The sequence below is a fragment of the Egretta garzetta genome, unplaced genomic scaffold, assembly GCF_000687185.1.
Source record: "Egretta garzetta isolate BGI_Z169 unplaced genomic scaffold, ASM68718v1 scaffold208, whole genome shotgun sequence".
NCBI classification, from domain to species: domain Eukaryota; kingdom Metazoa; phylum Chordata; class Aves; order Pelecaniformes; family Ardeidae; genus Egretta; species Egretta garzetta.
This window is the reverse complement of record NW_009260403.1, coordinates 119,555-138,724: the sequence shown is the minus strand read 5'-3', so window position 1 is coordinate 138,724 and position 19,170 is coordinate 119,555. Positions and strand designations below refer to the sequence as shown.

The 19,170-nt window shown below is 39.7% G+C and overlaps 1 long non-coding RNA gene across 1 annotated transcript in view; it reads left to right on the top strand.

The window, feature by feature from the left end:
• Positions 1 to 16,151, top strand: part of LOC118452773 — an 18,220-nt gene extending 2,069 nt beyond the window's left edge. Inside the window, exons 2-3 of the long non-coding RNA XR_004842600.1 lie at positions 11,741 to 11,744; positions 15,951 to 16,151. This is a non-coding gene — a long non-coding RNA (uncharacterized LOC118452773). The remainder of the gene's footprint in view (positions 1 to 11,740; positions 11,745 to 15,950) is intronic.
• Positions 16,152 to 19,170: the final 3,019 nt, after the last annotated feature.

Sequence of the window (19,170 nt, the reverse complement as noted above, 5' to 3'; positions counted from 1 at the left end):
AAAGTGAAATGTTGCTTGTTCTCTGTTTGTTGGTAGGCTCCTTTGACAAACCAATCCACTGTGGTTTTTTTCACCCGTCTAAATTCGAACCAAACAAAATAATGTAACTTAAGCTCAGCGTGCTCTACAGCATAAAGCATACTTATTTTGTTGGCTCCAGAGTAACAAATATGGCTTATAACAGTCTGGCTCCAGTTGTGCCCTTGAGAGTGGTAAAATCTGAATTATTCAAGGCAATTAGTGGGAGCATTGCAGTGGAACTCAAATTTCAGCTCAAGCTTCTAAGAATAAAAACTAATATAAGAATAGGAATTCTACATATTGTGGAAAAATGCACATTCCTTTTTTCTTTAAACACCTCCAGCTGTCTGGGGCTCTGAGTTGGAAGGAAAAATAGCATAACAGACACTTGAACAATCTCAAATAGTTTGCTAAGAATTAAAAAATCGAGCCATTCACTTCATCAGATTATCTATACTTCAAACTTATCCGAAAGATTTATTGGTATTATTTTTACTTTATGTGTGGTTTGATTCTCAGGGACCCAGAGTACCAACGATTCCCATTTTTTTTTTGGTGATAGCCAAAAAATTTGAAGCATATGGTTTCTTAGCAATATTTCTGACTGTTGTTGTTTATTTTTATCCCAGGGCGTAGGAGGTTCACTCGCAGAGCAGTTCGGCGCCAGCACTTTGATGAACTCTTTTCCTGTCACCAGGAAAGCCATGAGTTTTTAGGAAGCACTCGAGAGAGGATGAGGAGGTAGTTGAGTGGGATGGTGTCCTCAAATGTAAAGGTATGTCAAAGCTGCTTATGGAAAATGTAATGTAGGGGTGTCTTGAAGGCCCATCCTCCCCTATAGAGAGCGGAGGGGAGAAAAAATGTGATGGAGCCTTGGAAGTTAAGGTTGGGGGGAAAAAAAACCAAAACCAAACTGTCAAGGAAATTAGGCAATTGGTTTAATAAAAGATGAAGTCTACTGGGTTTTGAGTTTAAGAAGAAGTAAGGGAGATTTGCAATGTTCCTGTCCTTGGAAGGTGGTTCCTTAGCAGAGCTGAAGAAGTGCTAGGGGATGGAAGCGGAGGGAGGCAATTTGGAAGAGAGTTAGGGGGAAGGGATACCAGGGAGAGACAGCAAAGCAGCTCCAGAGAACTCCGAAAAAAAGGAGAAAAAAGGAGAAAGGGCAATGGAAGGAGCATGGGTAGCATCAGGCGTTTTTAAGATGACAGAGGCTAAATGCACGTTTGTACCATGAGAGGACAGAAGAGGAGAATAAAATGTTAAGGGAATTTGCAAGAAAGAAAGAGAAAAAGAGTGATCAGGAGGAGGATTAGGACTGGGGCTCGAATGGGACACAGCCAGAGAGGGAATAGGAGTGTTCGAGGAGGAGAAGTAAACATATTTCTTTCTCATGGAGGGTATACAGAATTAGCCCAGATACATGCATCTGTGTTCTAGACAGCGAAAATTTTATTTGGCTTGCAACGAATCACCAGTTCAATGGACCCCTGAACCATCCTTTATTGTTCTTGCAGGTTAGAAAAGGGAATAAGGGATAAAGTCCTTAGGTCTGCTTAAACCTTTCATCTGGAGTCCACCTGGGTCCTGTGTTGCCTTTTTCCTGATGATACAGATTCATTTAGGGACTTAATTAATTGTTTAAACATGTAACTCTTTCCTTGTGAAAGATGCCAATAGCAAAGCTGACAACATATTAGCAATCCACATTACCTATGATTCTTGGCCAGTCATACGTGATAACATATAGAAAACAAAATTAAAATAATATCTGAATTGATACTAGCAGTTGGGTCGATTCATTAATCTGCAGGCATGATGCAGATATGTGTTTTACAACTGTCTCGCAAAATGACACTGCTTATATTAATTCCTTATTTGAACAAATACATGAAAAATTGTTGCCAAAATGTATAACTACATTTAAGAAAAGACCTCCAGTAACCCAAGTTTTTTGATTGAAAGCATTACCCATAAAAAGTTACCTGAGAATTTAAATTCCAGAGAAAATTGTGATTTAAATTTGCAAAACCATCAAAGGAATAATTTTAACAGATTCGCAGCTCCTCTTAAACAGATGACTGTGTGTTTGCAACTGAATGTTTGATAAATGAAAAGAGACAAAATGTTCTACTTTTCAGCACATTTTTATCCACAGCTGGTGCACAGACTGAGACTAAGTGTATGTTAGCTTTAGCCGTGATTTTTCAAGTTGAGGTTTACTATATTTAGCTCTACATATATTTAGAATTGATGGAAGTAAAATTTTTTAACTTTGTAAAATGTTGCTGAGCTGGACTTTGGTCCAGCTGAAAAATATCAGCGGTGCTTCTTGATCCCACGTCTATGATCTTGAGAATCACTGGCTCCAGGGACCCCAGCCGAACCCTGCGAGAGGCTTTCATCGCTCCTAACGGCAGAGCGAAGCAATCATGAGACACGCTCCTTCCCTTCCCGAATAGGTACACAGAATCCCTGCTTTAATATATTCGTAACAGAAGGTACGTAACCGTTTATTGGGATCGTACAGTATGTTTGAGGCATACCGTACACATTTGAGAAAAATAAAGGTACCTGGGGATTTGCTTAAGCATTTTTAATAATAGTTAATATGTTAGAAAATATTTAACTTGGCAGAAACTTTCAGTGTATATTTTTCTAAAAGGCTGTTTGCCTAACTAGTACAATAATAAAAAGGCAATTTCATATTCCCGTTCCTATTCAGGAGGTGTGACTCTGCTTCCACACCTGCTGAAACATTCCTTGAGTCATCACAGTAATTACGAACATCCTTAATTTAATGGAGCTGGTTTATATATTCCCTATTAAATGTACCCTTAACTTTTACAGAAATAATTACTATATGTATTCTGCTAATAACTTTCTTTGCGGCTGTGCAGGAGTTTTTCAATGTACTGCTTGCATCTCCATCTGTAAAATGGGGTGACGTTGCCTTTGTAGCTACTGATGGTGTTCTAGTATTGGCATTGATACTGGTACGGTATTCTCAATTTGCTAAGTGCTATGCAAGTTCTAGCGTATGAAAACTGTTATAGAGCTGTTGAGTAAAAAACATTATTTGAATGATTATAAAGTAAACAGCTCAAGGCTCTCACCATGCTAATCAAAATACCAAAGTTAATTTAGTTGTTATTTAGAATAGCAATTCATTCACATCGGCAAAAACATAGTTCACAGCCACTCAACATAAATAACAATCACTCAAAAAAGAGTCATTTATTCCAATTTGATTATGTCAGCATAAGCTGGACTGAATAGGGAAAATTGAGGGCTCTGTAGCACTTCACTGTAGCCGTCTCTGCCAAACTCCTTTAGCAAAGGTGTTAACGTCGCCCTGGGTTGTATCAGCGTTTACTGTGGGGACAGCCGCTCTACGATCAGCGTGCTATCTCCCTGCTAACACGCTGCTCCCTTTGCTTAGTGCCGAGATTGGCATAACGCGCCTCATCTAGAATGTGGCGTAACTGCACCATTTGTACTGCAAAAATACAGAGCACTTTTTCGTGGTCTGCGTATGTGCACAGAGCTGCTTTCAGCTGAGCCCTGTTCGGTCTCATTGAGCAGCCTGTGGTCCAGTTCTTGCACACATCCTCGCGGTAGCTTCGCTATGCATTTTGGTTTAGCCTGCAGAAAGAATCATAGAATCGTCTAGGTTGGAAAAGACCTTTAAGATCATCAAGTCCAACCGTTAACCTAGCACTGCCATCCCACCACCCTGTCCCTAAGCACCTCATCTATCCTTCTTTTAAATACCACCAGGGATGGGGACTCGACCACTTCCCTGGGCAGCCCATTCCAGAGCCTGACAGCCCTTTCGGTGAAGAAATTTTTCCTAATGTCTAACCTAACCCTGCCCTGGCACAACTTCAGAAAAGAACTTCAGAAAGAAAAAATCAAACTCCACAGTGAGGGCAATAAGGGCTCTTAGCCTGGTCAAACTCTTGCTTCGCTGAAGACATGAATGAAGGCGGGGATGGCCACAGTCTGTGCTGTGGAGGAGACCTGCATCTGAACTACATGTGGCAATATAACTAACGATCCTCTCAGTTTACTCTGTAATTAAATATCTTTGGTGAGTCACTCCTTTCACATGATGAAAATATTTACAGCTTGTAAAGAATATGATATCCAATCAAGAAACAGACTTTTCTGGTTAGCGCGGAAAAGGCTAGACATCCGAGCATGAGAAACTCGGGAGATCGTCTTTGCTTAGGAGAAGAGAAAGACTTTGATGATACAAAGCATCCTCCAAAGCCAACCCAAATCCCTGCTTTGAGAAGTCCATTTTTTGTTCAAACTTCTATTAGAGAAGGTGATGACTCTTTAAAGCTCTGTGAGATGAAAAAAATGTGCAGAAGCATTAGGCGTCTGGATTCAGCCACTTTGCATTGCGACGTATGAGTCTCTCTTTGGAGCTACCGGGCCTGAATTTCTGTGTTTCTCAGCCAAATATGAGTTTAATATTGCCTTGCTGATGGACGCCTGGTCCTATGAGAACAGACCTCCTGCCCTTTGCGTTCCCTGCTCCCACAGCCTACCAGCCAGGGTGGGTCCCATCGTCACCCCCCTCCACCAGCACCAGCTATGGATGTATTGAGAAGGGGGAGAGAGAAAACAAGAATTTGGTTGTCGCCCGCTGAAGTGCAGAATGAATTGATGTGCCTCCGTCCTCTCAGAGCTGGCACGGCTCATGATTTATTTTGAAGAAATCTTGTTCAGGTTTTAGGGTAAGCAAAGAGGATCCATCTGGTGATTTTACAGCTCATGGACTACGGAGGGGACCAAACTGACAACTTTTATAGCTCTGTTGTCTCAAAACCTGAAAACATTAGAAGTTTTTCATTAGAGGAAAGCACTGATCAGGAAAGAGCCTAGACTGGGAATCGATATGAAGGGCAATTACTGCCCAGTTCATTGATGTGTCGACTACCAGTCAGATTTAGCAATTTTAAATTTTGCACTTTTTATAAAAATAAATGACTGATTAAAACATCAAGCCTGATAACTCAGACTTACCGGAAGCAGTGCCCAAATCAGTTCACTGAATAAATACTTGTCCAACTTATTCAGATCTCTTTTAAGGAGTTCGAAGCATTTGTGCCAGGGTTAAAGTTGCTTCTTGATAAGCTTAAGTATAGGAGAGAGGCAGGAGTTCTACTTCATACATTGCTTTTCAATCTGGAAATACAATTAATCCCTTCTCCCCATCCCCGTCTTGTTCCGTAGTTGGTTTGATTAGTGCCAGTTGTTTATTACTGTCATTCATTTATATAAAATACCTCCTGTTTATTTTAATGTAAATCAACTAGGAATAGAAATAGTCCCAAAGTGGATTGCCTTTTATAATGGAATATTTAGTGTAGGAATGCTACAATATTATAAAACCTGTACCCTGCTAAAATGACTTCACCCTTGCACCGTTTCTGTGTGTAATGAATCAGTAGAGGGACTAAGAGCAATTTGGAATGCAAGTCTATGCTTTGCCAAATTAAGAGATTAGGGGAAGTATATATAAGCTAAAAGCATCAAACCTTTTGCCAAACAGCAATTGTCAGTTCTACTTTAAAAAAACCCAGTTCATTTGCAGAAAATAGGTGGAAATCTGAAAGGAAAGGGTTTCTTAAAAAATTGAAAAACTATAATCTTGCTTATTGGAGACAGTTATTAAAACTTTGGAAATTATAAATGAGCTGAGATGAATCATGCTGTAGATGAGCATATAAAGGAAAGGATGTTTCATGCTCTTTTTTGCACTTAGGGCTGTGTGAAATGAATGTAACTGTTATCATCCACCAGGCTTAAGGTAAAGGTAGTAGTCAGAGTTTTATGCATTCTCTTGTGCAATTTTTTTTCTTGTGAAAATGTCATGTTTCAAGCCTTAAACCCATCTTTTTCATCTTTTCATCTTTTTTACAAGATAAAGATGTCTTTAAGGCTTGAAACATGGCAAGTCCTAGAGAAGGATGGCCTGGGGAAGGAGGTCTCTGAAGAGCCCCCACTGAGAATGTGCTCCCCATTCAGTCCATTGACTGTTATGTTTGCTTTACCATCAAAAATTAAGTAGTTCACATGTCTTGCACTAAAGCTGGAGGACTCCAGGACTGCACGAGGTGCCAGGGTGTTGAGCCTGACAGGACAGGGATTTTATTGCATCTTTTCTTCATCTTCTTGAATCTGGGGCTGATTGAGGACTTCCTTTCTGGAAAATTACTAGTAGAATATGTGTTTGAGGCACATTGTGGTTTTTTGGTGACCCAAGGCGTAGGCAAAACTCGAGACTTCAATTTTTCCTATTATTTCATATTTCCATTTCTGCTCTGCTGAAATTCCATAGAAGCCTGAAATTTTAACAGTACATGAATGCTGCTTCTTGCCTATTCTTTTCCTTCCAGTTTCCTCCTGGAGTAGAAGGATGGAATTAAATCAACATAAAGCTTTGGCCAGTCTGGAACAAGCTCTGGCTACCGGTCTGTTTTGCAGAGTCGTTTCAGGTAGTGACCTGAAAAGATTACGAATTCAGTACAAATATTGACAGCCCAAGTCTATTTTCTGGAATCTGTTTAAATGGCTTTATTAATAAACAAGGCAATGTAGTAATGTTTAACACTTAAAACCATAATTGAGTAATTTCAGTTATTTTAAAACTTGTATTTAAAGGCACAGACGGGTGATGTGATGCCTTAGCTATCAGCTAAGGAGTTCCCGAAGTAAATTCCTGCCTATTCCTGTAACACAGTGAATTCCTGGTGCTGGCCATTTTGGGAGATTCACGACTGAATGATACATTTTTAAATGCTGGCCACGTAGGAAACTTTTTGTAGATGGCTGCTACCTCCCAGGCCAGGGTTATGGGTTGATGGTTCTATAGCACAAATCAGTACTCAGGTGTTTCTGGCTAGTTTCTTCCCAATTCCTAAACTTCCTCTTTACCGACAATTTAAAAACTTGGTTTCTCTAATTTATACCATCTCTGAGGCTCATGTCTGGAGAAATGTCTTTGGCTTCCATGCTAAATCCAGAAGCTGGATTTGTGTTGTTAAACTAGAAATTGCATTTTTATTGAATGAGGACCTGGCTGGTAACGTATTGTGATCGTACTCCAGGATCCTGGTCAGTCTATACTCAACAGGGTAGGTTTCAAAAACTAAAGTACTTTTGGGATAGACACTGTCAAAGATGCCTCTTCTCAAAGATACCCAGCATTAGTCTAATGAAATGACACTATAAATTATGTCAGTGTGAAGTGAAACACTTAGTTGTTCTGCTGCATAAAATGGGACTGGCAGCATCTTCCTCTCTGCCATGTGATATAGTTTCTTAATTACAGCCACAGCTGAAATGAGTCGTCTTTGGGAATTGGAATGAGTTCATATAAGCACTTACATTATCAGGAAATATAAATAGTTTATTTATTCATAGGGCAGCTACCATCTTCCTACTATAGGTTTTTGATGGACACTTGTGCTGTCTCAATCCACTCAGAATTCAAAATTGTTCTTTTGTGCAAGAACTTCATGGCAAAAGCACTATAATTTAATTTAGTATAATGTCTTTGAAACAATGATGTTTGTTTTTTAAATGAATATTTTATATGTTGTGTTTAATTAAAATAAGTCTGCTACTGATCTAGGAAACGCAAAACAGACTTGAGTTCGTATTTATGAAGTGTAACAATATTGGCAAGAAACAACTTATCTTGTTTATGAGACATGCCTCCCATTACCGCTACAGATTGCAGACGTTTTATTGCTGAGCTTTACATGGTTTACAATTCAACAAATGTAGCGAAACTGTCATCGTGAAAATAAGCCTATAAATGTAGGTTTGGAGGATTTTGTTTTTAAGGATAGTATTTACAGATCAAAATGTGTTTCCGGTAACTCTGCATTCTGAATGATTTCTTGCTTTAAATCCCTGTAAAGACAGAGCAGTCATGGCGAACGCTCTTCCAAGTACAAAAGGAAAACGGGTGAATTTGTTGCATCTATTTCCAAGTTACGTAGAAGTGACAAAGCTGGGCTTGACTTTCTAGAAAGGAGGAGACTTGAAAAAGCAAAAATACTCAAAAAGTATTGCCCGTGAATATTGACATTATTAGCTTTACTCTTTGATCAGTGGGGCTGCAAATGTCGGCTGTGGCCACCCCTCTGCTACGAGGCGCATCAGCCTGAGAGCTGAGCTCCTGCTGCAGCCCTCCATGGCTTTCGCAAGACTTTGCTCTAATTAATGAAAGCACACCCAGGTCAAAGCATGACTCAAAGATTTTATATTTTTCATTAAAACATCTGACAACACTAAGTATCTCCTATATCTAGCCATTTAGTTGCATATCTTTTCCAGGATACTCATTAACGTGGAGGATCTGTACTTCAATAATAATAATAGCATTGCAAGCTGAACACTCTGCTGCGAGAAGAGGTAATTAATTAAAGCAAGATCCTTGCAATGCCAGCAGATCTTATCCATTTTTCATGTAAGAAAAGGTGAGGTGAGCAGCGAAGCGGATGCGCCATGCTCGTACCAGGCGGCATGGGCAGAACGGTGACTGAAATTCATGACTTTCTCCTTCCAGACAGGGCGCGCAGGAGGTGCAAATGCAAACTCTTAGTGGTAGCTAGATGCTAGGAAAGTGGTCAGCTCGCTCAGTTGCCGGGGTAGGTTTTTATAAAAGATTGGTTGTTTTGTTGCTTCATATCCACGTTTATTCAATGGAGTCAAATAAACAGGAACAAAACAGAATAGGTTTAAGCTACCAAGTGGTGCAAACCTCTAAGCGCTATGGTGCAGGGTTGGTTTTTGAGACCTCGTGTCTGTCTTCTCTTCTGCTCTGTCTCATCCCAAGCATGTTCCATGCTGCCAGATTTCTTCTAAGGTTTTTCAGACGACTCAAAATCCCGAGATTCATTATCCGCTGACTTACTCATTTTTCACATAACAATATTTTGACCAGTTTAATCATCTGCATGGAGAATGTGGAAGTCTTGGCAGCTACTTGGCATACTAAGATAGATTCCCAAAAAGACCAGATATGCTTCTGAAATGTTGGAGAAGTGATGATATATAATTTGCTTATTAATCATATAGGCAAACAGAGTAGTATCTCTGCTCCTCGCTTACTTCTTTCCCTCTCCCCAATTCTTTCTTGTCTGAATACTTGCATCACTTAGGATAGAAATCTGTGCGTTGTTGTTTCATGTTTATTTGGCTCCATCTCTTCTTTAGAAGAGCAAAATGAGTTTCTTGAATGTTTTGCTTTGTTATTCTAGGTTTTTGTCATTTCTAATAAAGTTCTATCAGTACCTTTTTTAAATTTATGTAAATTTAAGTCTGAACAGCGTAGGTCTTAAATGCATAAGTAGTCAATAGCTTTTTAGCTGCTGCACACTAGACCCATTTTTCTTTTCATGTTCCCTTGAAAAACATAGTGAACTGTGCACTGAAGGAAGTTATGTGACCTTTATCTTCACTAGTCATAGTGATGATCACGCTCTTTTAACATTTCATACCTTAAATTTACAATATTTTTCTGAAATAAATAGGACTGCTCTAGGTAAGTTGGATTCTTCTTGGTGGCAAATCTATGAGAAATTGAGCTTGTATTAGACAAAGTCAAATGCCTTTTTCCGTGTGAAATGGGAGGCGGTGTGAAATAACACAACATGTAGGAAGCTAGATATTATGTGTTCTCTGATGTCTACACAGACAGGCAAGTATCAGTGCAGAAAGTGATTATTCCAACATATTTCATATCCATATGTTTATTCCTCCTCTTTTACAAGATGGCAGCTTGCATGTAATGAAAACATGTGCAATAGGCTTAGATCCGTTGCTGTGTGAATGCAGCAAGGTTCTTGAACAGGAGTGATCTTAATGTTGGCCTGTATCAGAGTTGAATGCCCTTCTGCTATGCTCATTATGGAAATCTTCAGTACTGGGTGAAGTGCCCAGAGTAGAGTTGTGGAGTAGGGACAGATAGGTGGGTCATTGGATCTAGCTGGAAAACACAAAGGAGAAAAAGGCCATGCAATGACTGACAGCCATGGCATTATTTATAGCTTTCTTAAATAGTTGCTTATTGAACTAGATAGAAAAGTATGAACTGTTGCAGTCCTGTGCTGAGATCTGTAGCCTGTCCTAGTCGGGCTCTTACTGGTGTCAATGAGCACAAATGCAGTGGAGGTGTCAAGCATTTTTTAGGCATGGATAGGGAAAAGTTAGTTGACTTCTGCAGGTGCAGAAGGAATCTTGTGAATGTATAAGTTAATGTAGATATTAGTTACCCGTCGTGTAAGGATGTGAAAACTACATTTGTAAATATTGTTCATTGTACTACAAAATTTGGGGTTTTTTTACATTTATGATGAGTTGTAGTACAACCTACTGGTTCTAATATAACTCGCTGGTAGGTTATAAGGTAGGTAGGCTATAACATAACCTACCGTAAAGACGACTGAAAGCCTTCATACTCACTTAGGAATTTAATATGCCAGATGTTTACTTTTCAGATGAAGACACACTTGAAATTTATGAATATTTAGATCTTATATATTACAATTAATTGAAGCAATTAGGCTTTATTCTCATCCCTTTGACTAGCAGATAAACATTTGAAAGTCACTTGTGTAAGGATTGCAATCAATCCACTAAAATCAATTCAATGGACATTTTTTTTTATTATTCGTGTTCAAAAAATTATCTCAGTTATGGCACTGATATGTAACACTCTTAATGCTCCTTTATGACACTCCACTAATGCTTCAAATAAATACTGTACACCCCTAAAAGGTTTGAGATGCCACAGAGCTTTACCTGGATATAAGAAGTCATTTTTTCCTCTCCCTTCATTTGGGCATTGTGCTTGTTTGCTCTTGCTGGTGGGAAGTTTCCCTCCCAGCCAGCCCTTCTGGATAAACCCCTGGAAACTATCAGGATACCGCCCGTTCAGGCTGCCCTGACGTCTCCCAGGAAGCCTGGCCCTGCCTGCACAAGGATGTGGTGGGTCCAAAAAGACTCCATTTAAATCCAACAGGTTTTCACCCCCTTCACTCTGGGTCCCAACCCCAGACACGGTTTAGACCAGAACAGAGCACAAGTTTGTTTAACAAATCTTAGCAAAAATGTAGGGAAGAGTTTTGAAGCTTTTGTTTGTTGCAAGATTTTACAAAAGAAAAAATTCAGTCTGAGTTAATTTGTCAGGAGCCACTTCTTTTCTTGTTGCCGAATATCTCACCTGGAATCCCTGTTTTGGGCAGGGGGGTGGCTGATCCATCTCTGTGGTAATCCTGGATCCCTTCCCAGCAGTCAGCTAGAAAATATTCCTTTGCAGTCCAGTAATTAGTGATGGCCTCCTCATTCCTTTCAGTGCAAATTTATCATTTATATTTCTTTCCTATCCTGGTTTGGGTTGGTTTTTTAGATTCGACCTCTTCCTCTGTTTTCAGATGCTTCTGGAATTTTTCAAGGTTCACTGCGGATCATGCAACAGAAAATGACAATAATTGCGTAAACGTTGTCTAAGTAGCGTGTGCTCAGACTTTGCTGTCACCCACAGCACCTTCGGACACGTTATTTTTTGCCAGATCCAGGAGCACAACACGGTGTCCAGGTACGTCTCAGACCTGAAGCCCATTAAGTTTGGCAGTAGAAGCTTTTTCTTCTAATGTAGCTGTAATCTCAGCTCCGGCTGGCTTGTAACTAAAAGGGAGGTTGGGGAGCTCTCTTTCTCTTCCCTCATTTTCTCTACTTCTGGTGCCTTCACTAAATTTTCTCCCAGGCTTTATCCTGGCGCTTTTACCCCGCTCTGCTCCCCAGCTTCCCTGCCTTGCCTCTCCCCCCTGCCGATCCTGCGGCTCCGGGGAGAGAACTTGCCAGCCGCAAAACACATTTCCACTGCCTGTCCTTCAAATGTGCCTCCTATCAGGGCGTTTTTTTGGGGCATTAAAGGCATCAGAGAGACCTATTTTAATTTCTAGTCCCTCAATCCATCTGAAGATGCCTTGCTTTTATGTTGGCTGCTACAAGTGCAGGAGCAAAAAAGCTTTTTACGTAGGAAAGATTTAGAAGAAAGGTCTCAAAGATGGTAAAGCTGTTCTGTTTCACTGGCACAGAGTCACTTCTAGTTCAGTTCAGACTTCTGGCAGCTCGTTAAGCCGCATAACGCAGGAGCTCCGTGTTGCTGAGATGACTTTTATTACGCTACATGCCTAATTATTTACTAAAAGTGTTCTTGGTCTTGCTTTCTAAGTCAGAGGTGCCTAGTTACCATGCACTTGGCAGTCACGGTGCTGTCTTTGTGGGCATTTTAATGTACCTGGAGAGCTGATAAACGCTTCAGATTCTTTTTTTCTTTTCCCATTTTGCTAACACAAATGGTTACCTATCCAAATATTTGACCATAAAACTGCCGTCAGATGTTGCAAGTGCAAAATATTTATTGGTGGAAATAGCCTTGAAATGTCATTTCTAATGTTTGGAAAAATTTAAATTTGGCTCTGATGGGCTGTCAAGAATGGTGCATACTCGGGATAATATTTACATCTCAAATGCAGATAGTAATAATAAGCAAATCCTCCCACTTTATTCTGTCAGCAACACTTACAAGTGTGCTGAAGCTACTGTAACACACTATCATGCTTTCTAATGACTGTAATTCATCATGTGAAGCTATCAGCTTGAAAATAAAATATTGCTACAGAGCGTGGAGATTGATAGCCATGGCTTATTTATTGATTGCACTGGAAAAATGAAAAAAAATGGGAAAAAAGAGGAATTTTTTCAAAGCTGATGGCACCATGATAACCAATTTAAAATCTGCCATTTTCTTTTTTACAGTTCTGTATAATGTGGCTGCAACATAGAAAGATACAGAAAATATGGTGTTATGTTATCATGCAAAAGCCAACTTCACATTATTTTTCTTTCCATATGTTTTTCAGTGCATTAAATATTTAAAGCAGTGTCATCACTCTTCAGAAACGAATATACCTGTCAACTCATCCTATTAGTCCTTTATGTCTCAGTTTTTCTCAAACTTTGAAGAGTCTTGAATTCCATAACAGAATTTATTTTTTTTTTAAATAAGAGGAAAGCCAGCTGAACAAAGCATGGAAAAGGGCCGGGTACCTTTTTGCCTAAAAAAGTCAGATGAAAGCTGATCTTCTTTTTTTTTACTTTCTCAGTTTGAACTGAGTGAACCAGATTTCTGGTTCCTGAGCTTCACGGTCCCTCTGCTAACGGAAGACCAAGCTGACAACAAAACTAAAGACCTTAGGTTGTCGGACGGGTCAGTGAAGCCTCAAATCAAACAAAAAGTAGGGGTGGGGGTGATAGTAACATTGGAGTGAATGCTACAAAATGGGCTAACAGGTCTGGTAATGAATTTGGTGCAGGGTAGGTCTCTCCTCTTCCCTACCTGGAAATGCTTGCAATAGCAACTGAGAAGATTTTTCCATAATTCTGAGTCACAATTATTGTGGATCAAATCATGTGCATTATATACTTCTTGCCAGGTTCCAATTTCAGCAGTTTTCTTTGGTTCTGAATTTGGTAGCCATAGTTACGACCACTGAGAAGTAATCTCCACTTCCGAAAAAAATATGACCTTAATGTGTTTTTGTGAAAGTAAGAAAGCACAAAGACATTTCCGAGTATCTGTATTTGTTAAATTCCAAATTGCCTTTCTAAAAATACAGTTATGAACTCCTTGGGAATTAGAAAGAAGAAATCTATTTCAGAAAGCACATTTTAAAGCAATTTTATGCTGAAATGAGTCCTAAAATTCTGGCCTTTTGTTCTTTGTCATGGAGACATAAGGAAAGAGAAGCCAGTGATCATCCTTAGGTTACAGCAATCAGAATAAAGAACGTTTTCTGATCTTCCTTCTACTTGAGCTTTTTCCAACTTTAATGGAACTCAGCATCTTTCTTCAGCTGCAAATTCAAGGACCAGACTCTGCTCCATTAATACCATTGTAATCTGCGAAGCTGGTTAACAGATGATTTGTTTAAGACTGTTCTAGCTCTAATGGCAGATTCAGATATGGTTTTAGGGTTTTAATCTTTTAATTCTTGCTTGCCTCCAAATCTGCAAGCGATTAAATAGCCTAAGAATAAGAAACAAATGTCAATGGTATAGCAGCTATACCTTATTAAAAAAAAAAAAAAAAAAAAACCAAATAAAAGCCCAACCAGCTTAATATTTTGGGGGTATTTTCCTATTAAAACTGGGCTTGAGATTTGGCAAGGAGCAGTCCAGAGCCATTTGTAGTAGTGGAATTTGTGTCACTTCTCATGTTCTTGGTCCAGCTTTAACACCAGTCAAGGGATGTTAGAAAAAATTCTTGATCTTTTCAAGATCTTGGGCAACTCAATCCAAAGCCATGTACTATAAAAGTACAAACACTCAAAATGTGACGTTGGAAGGATAGAATGATTGCATTACTTTTCTTATATCATTAAGAAAATGCCATTGCAATAAATCCTCCTTGTAAAAAACCTAAAGCATTTGGTTTCAGAAACAAGAAAAATGTCGCTAGGGAAATCGGTGGTTCCTGGCCTTTGTAACTATCACTGAGGAAATTTTCTGTGCTTCTTCCGAAGCTGCTCTCTTTGGGGATGGACTATTTGCAGTCAGGTTTCTACGTGGAGTATTGTATGATACTAGAAAAGTCATTCCGTCAGTCTCATCGTCATGTTACCTAATTCTTTACAGTACTGTGAGAGCTGTGGTGTGAATGTTTGATATATTTGTGGTAATTATAAAATTTAATATTCTGAAAAGCCAACAGAAGTTTGCGATGTAGAAAGCTTTTACTGAAGTGTTGCATTCTGCATTGCTTGCTGTAGTCCATGGTCATAAACGACAGAAGCTGTGGTCCTACTAATTATTCTAAATATTTATCAAATAATTGTAGCCATTCTTGCCACTTTGAAATTCCCACATGTACAGATAATGTCAGCAATACTTAAGAAATATATTTGAATAATTTTGAATATTTGATTTCAAAGACATTCATGTTCATCTCTCTGTTAGCTTCACAGCCCCACACAAAGACCCTACCACATCTAATTTCTTATTTTACATATTTTTGTCAGCATATGACATGTCCTGAAATTTCAAATGGACTGATTTACTTTGTTTCTAGCTGTATTTCAAGAAACTTGGTGTCTGTAGGTGGTTTTACAGTGTAAGCGAATGTTGTCAGAGAAATGTAATTCATTAATGATTTGACAAAGATTTAAAAGCCATTAAATCAGAAGGCAGCATGTTGTATGGTCATGATCTCTAATGACATGGGACATCTATGATAATGTAGATGAGGAGTTTTATGGTGGGCGAATACCTTCACTGGAGCCTTTCCTGCAGTTCTTCCAAATTCCTTCCAAAATGAGGGATATGGGGGAAGCACACATATAGAAATACAGAGAGTCATATAGAAATTAATTAAAAATATTTCCTGGGTAGCTCTATGCTCTATATTCACCTATGAGTTGTATTTTATAGTATTTTTAAAGTGTATTCTTCATACAGTAATACTGTTGAGTCTTTGCTAATACTATGTAGGGATGTGAAACAAATAATTCATATGAGAGATCTCAAACGAAGTTATCATCTGTGCTTTTCTAGACAAGAGAGGTTCAGCTAAGACTGTGAAGTTTGTTTTCATAGTTCTGCATACTTAATAATGTAGAAGTCTCCACATTTTATTATCGTTACCTACGGTGGCTATTACTAAGTGCAGAGAATGTTGGTAAAAAAGAAAATATTCTTAATACTAGAATCTAGCGTCTTCAGGGACTGTCAAGTGGAGAGAAAAAAGATATCAGAGCAAATAGTTCGACCCATCTTGCACCTTGGAGAACATAATCCAGGAGTGCAGCACAGACTGGGATCCACCAGACTGGGATCCACAGCAGCTCTGTGGAAATGGACCTGGGGGTCCTGGTAGCCAACAAGCTCCATAGGAGTGAGCAGGGCGCTGCTGTGGCCAAGAAGGCCAACAGGGTGCTGAGGTGCATCAACAAGGGCATCACCAGCAGAGGTAAAGAATTCATAATCCCACTCTACTCAGTGCTTGTCAGGCCACACCTGGAATACTGGGTACAGTTCTGGTGCCCACTATGCGGACAGGCTGGAGAGGGTCCAGAGAATGACCACAAAGATGGTCAAAGGACTGGGAAGCCTGCCAGATCAGGAAAGGCTGAGAGAACTGAGGTTGTTCAGCCTTGAGAAAAGGAGGCTTAGGGGACTCCTTATCAACATGTTCTTGTATTTAAAGGGTGGCTACAAAGAAGATGGAGACTCCCTTTTTAAAAGGAGTCACATGGAAAAGATGAAGGTTAATGGGTACAAGTTCATCCTGGGGAGATTCCAGCTGGAAATCCTCCACAAGAGGAAAACATTTCCCAATGAGAACAGTCAACCATTGGAATAATCTCCCCAGGGAAGTGGTGGATTCCCCAACATTGGACATTTTTAAGATTCAGCTGGACAGGGTGCTGGGCCATCTTGTCTAGCCTGTGCTTTTGCCAAGAAAGGTTGGACCAGATGATCCTTGAGGTCCCGTCCAACCTGGGATTCTATGATCCTATGAAAGTTTTCTGCAAATATATGTACATATATACATGCAGATATACCTACATATACATGCATGTATATACACACACACGCCCTCCCCCCATAGATATAGATATATCTATCTATACATATTACTCTGGTGAGTTCCAAAAATATGTTAGTTAAAAATAAATAAATCCAACATGTCCAGTCAAGGATTTGTTTTAAGCAGAAACCATAGCTCCCAGGACTTTGTTACATTTTAATTTTGTTTTTGTACTACAAAGAGAAGCCTTTGTTTGCACTCAGGAAGAGCACCTGTGGAATCTTTAAACATTTTCAGGCATGTTTTAAAAGCTCATCTTTGTGGTAAAGATTTAATCTATCAAAGTGGTATAAATAATGTAGACATAGCCTTAGGTGTCACTTCTTCCCCTTGCAGGTCAGAAAATAACAGAAGTATCGCTCTGCTGCATTTTAAGGTATTGCTCAGGCATAGCAGCGACAGGATCCTGTGCTATCCTTGAATTATAGGCGTCTAACTATTTATTGCTGATTATTTATAAGGTCCAAAACCACACGTACAAACCACCAGGACTCTGACCAAGATAAAAACACAAATAGCAAAATAGTGTCTTATTAAAAACCAAAAAAGTCGCAGGTAACCTCTAGAGGTTTTGTTTTTCAAGTAATTAAATAAGAATTGCTTGGCAGAGGTTAGTTGATTTACGTTTGACAGATGACATGCCGCTTGATGAATATTTCTTGAAAACTAAATCTCTAAGACAAAGCCACCTCAGTTTTGGTAAGATTTAAGTCAAAAGACCTACAGTACGCAATAGAAAACACACTTCAATTATGCAGTTAAAATATTAATGTTTTGCCAAAAGTCTGTTTTCACAACAGAATCCAGCAGAGCAGCCGCAGTTATCGTAATGTATCTGCACCGGACTGTTTGCAGTTCCCCTGAGGTCCTCCTGCTGTTTGAGGGGTCAGTCATTAGCAGAAGAAAACACCTCCAAAACCTTCCTTCCCATTTTCATTAAGGATCTGTATTTTCTGTCATGTCTTGAAAGATGTCTTTTGGCCTGGACGTTGATGTATTGTGAATTCAGATTAATTTAATAAGTGTAAATTGAATTATTTCACACAGTACTGTACTTATCATACCACTTAGATGCAGAAAGGTATTTTCTACTATAGACATAATGATTGAGAAAGATAATAATTTATGGTTGAATGTTTCATATGAAAGTACAAGTGATGAAGTGCTTTATTCATTGCGATGCATGTTTACAGTCACAACCAATGGAGGCTCTTCGTGTGTACTTTCATATATAGGATGCACTTATAACACGTGGCGTTTCTTTCCCTCAAATATGCATGTGTGAAAAGATCATTTTATAGTGGGAAGACCCGAGTCGAAGAAGTCATATTTATCTGGTGCTGCTTCAAACGTCCTGAGTTGCATAAATATCATGCTTTGTGTGTTTGCCATGGACATATTCAAATGCACAAGCAGAGCTCCTGAATTGGGAAAGAAATTTAAAAAAGGGGGTTCAGTGAGTGTTTGGGTTTTCTGGGAATCATCATTGATTTGTGGGCATGCTTGGGAGGGGTTGGGGTCTCTACTTGGGCTGTGTGACAGAGAAAAGAAGCCTTCAAAGGAGGGTGAGATGAAGGGGAGCAGGGTGCTTTATGGGTGATGGATGTTCAGGCATGTAGAGAGGGACTGCTCTCTCCTTCCAAACTTGTATTGCTAGCCAAAACCAGATCAATGCAAGTGTAATGCTGACACTTCCCCACATATCTGAAGGAACTGCAAGCCTAGACTTAACAGACACCTGCTCTTACTTTAATTTAGCATTTCAAGATAACTAAGCCTGTGAAGGGTGTTGCTGTCATGTCTTGTTTGCATCACCTTCCAGGCTGCTGCATTTGGTTTGGAGAGGCGGCTCTGGAGGGTCTGCTCCGGAGTGACAAATGTCTCCAGGAGGAATTTCGGTGTCTCGCCGTGTAAAACAGAGCTAGCCCACCTGCATCGCGGCAGTTCCGAGGGCTGGCCCTCATTTGTTCAAAAGGTTCAAATATAGAGTGAAGATTCATGAAACATGCAGCTGAAACTTCTATCCTTGTAAATCTGTGTGATATTGTACACAAAAGGCTGTGGTGTCTGACCAGTGCAGTGCTAAATGTGCACATTTTGCAGTGTAGGAGTTTCTGCAAATACTCTCAAAACCCGCGTAACAGAGGCGTGACTGGTCAGAAGGCCATAAAGAATAAGAAATGGTGAACTGAGCTAATACGCAGCGTGGCGTTGCTGTCACGCATTCACCAGGTGCTTCTTTGTCTCCTGGAGTCTCAGATTGATTCTTTGTAAGCTTTCAGCCAGTGGTGCAGAAAGATGTACAAGGGACAAGGGAAAGAGAACAGAAAAAAACAGTGGTTTTTCTGCTTCCAGAACTGTGTATGAGAAAGACAACAACTGTTCTGCAGCTTATGGGGTGCATCCGTTGTTGAGGGACACGGCACAGCTGGAGATGTTGCGTGCGTTACCTTCTGCCTTGGGATGCACCA